We start from the raw sequence: 2,151 nt of genomic DNA on the forward strand, positions 1-2,151 counted from the left end.
GGGTACTAGTGCAGCCCGGATCCTCATACGAACAGCGCTTTGACACCGAACGCTGATTGGTGAAAAGACGAGTGTGGGGATAAAATTTACCCCCATAACCCGTTTTTTACCAATCAGCATTTGGTGTCAGAGCGCTGTTGCTCGTATAAGGATCCGGGTTTAAACATCCATTTTATAACACCCCTAAAAATATAACTATGTTCAAACTTAAATTATTTATTTTACAATATTCTGATTCATTTATTTATTTAAAACATTTTTTTAAATTAAATTTTTACATTTCAAGAGTTTTAAACGTCAAAACGTCATTGCATAGCTATTATTAAAAACATTGAAACTAAACAATGTCATGTTATAACATTAATTACAATAATGTAATATCATATTATAATATCATACCTTAGCATGAACACAACCTCAATTTCAACTTGCACTGGTCTCCACTGACTTCAAAGACAGTGAAACAAATGTTAAACTCAGTGCAAGTTTTTTAGTACACACAGTGCAGTAAAAAACAGACTTAATGGAACATTAAACACTGAACTAGTTTTCACAGTGGAACAACACAATTACACTTAGTGCATACCAGTGTTGCATTAGTTTTCCCAGCGGAAAAAGCTATTTGATAAAAATAATCAATTTAAACAATAATAAAAATGAGATAACGTATGCGTCCCAACTGTCCCACAATGATCCAATGGGCGTGTTCAAGTTGACAAATAAATGAAATATCATGGGAAGAAATATAAGGATATTCTCTTGCTGATTGGCTGAGCGGTTAATCAAAACTGGGAATATCGGGTTCGCAACTGATCAATTATCAATACAAAGCAGCTGTACTTTGAATTTACTACAATTCCATAAGAAATTAGTTTATAATTTAATATTTAAAATTGAATTTTTAATATTTAATTTTTAATATTTAATATTTATAAACAACTTGACACACTTCTTGCCTTTCGCAATAATTTTAACATTAGTAATAACACTGCTTCATCTATCGTTGTAGATTTACAAAAAAAGTTTTTTGTAATTTTCTGAATATTCGTTTTAATTTTTAGATTCAACCAACTCAGCTGAACATGCCATTCCGTTCCGTAAAAATTTTCTCTATCCGTTTCATCCCAAATAGCAAACACACGTTTGACGTTAAATTTTGATCATTTACTGACCATGGATGACGTCACTAAATGACGTCTTAATGACGGTTAAAATTAATTTACAAATTATAAATTTAATTTAGGCGTAAAAATCTGCATTAGCTCTGCGAGCTTGGTTTTTGAATCCGGGGTGGATCGAGCAATTCGATTGGCTCTAGAAATATTAATCCCGAATGCAGATGAAATGACATGTAGCAGAAAGATACGAGTTGCCGAACGATTTTCGAGGTAAAAGAGCAAATGGACGTCTCCGATTTGCAATGCCAAATGCACCTCGTGAAAAGTTCTTCAATTACTTCAGAATGACATCGGAATTATTTGAAAAACTGCTGGCATTAGTTGGACTGTGTGTATATAAAACAAGAATATGTGTGTCGTGTTGAAAAATAAAAATTATTATGAATTTTCTTCTTCAAGTTATCAAATTCTCAACCATCAACAATAACCAGATCGACATGATTGAGTTCGTTGATTTCATACCGTTCCTATTCTGTTCTGACTATGATTCTGGTGGTTCGGATACAGTAGAGAAACTTCTTACGGAACGGAATGCTAGGACTCATTTCTAGTAAGAAATCCGTTCCGATTCCGTGTACACTTATCGACTAAAAGATTGCAATAGATTTTTTTCTATGGTTTTTGGAATGCAACCTACTCGCCGAGCGATTGGTTTTTACTTACGGATCCATAAGTTGGTGAGACTGCATTCCGAAATCCATGAAAAAAAAGGTGTTGCAACTTTTTAGTCGGTGAGTGTACATGCTACGGCACCCTTAAATGATGGTCTCTGAACGAATGCACCTCAAATGACACATGGGTCCATAAGCACGACCACTCACTAAGCGCTCAGTGAGCTCTTGCATCTGATTGGCATATTCTATTAGATCTAAAAATGTAGACCAAATAGACACAAGAGCTCACTGAGCGTCAGTGAGCGTTGTGCTTCTGGATACACTTATAGAATATGTGATTGTATGTGTATTATTGTGTA

The sequence above is a fragment of the Trachymyrmex septentrionalis genome, unplaced genomic scaffold, assembly GCF_001594115.1.
Source record: "Trachymyrmex septentrionalis isolate Tsep2-gDNA-1 unplaced genomic scaffold, Tsep1.0 scaffold36, whole genome shotgun sequence".
In the NCBI taxonomy this organism is placed as follows: Eukaryota; Metazoa; Arthropoda; class Insecta; order Hymenoptera; family Formicidae; genus Trachymyrmex; species Trachymyrmex septentrionalis.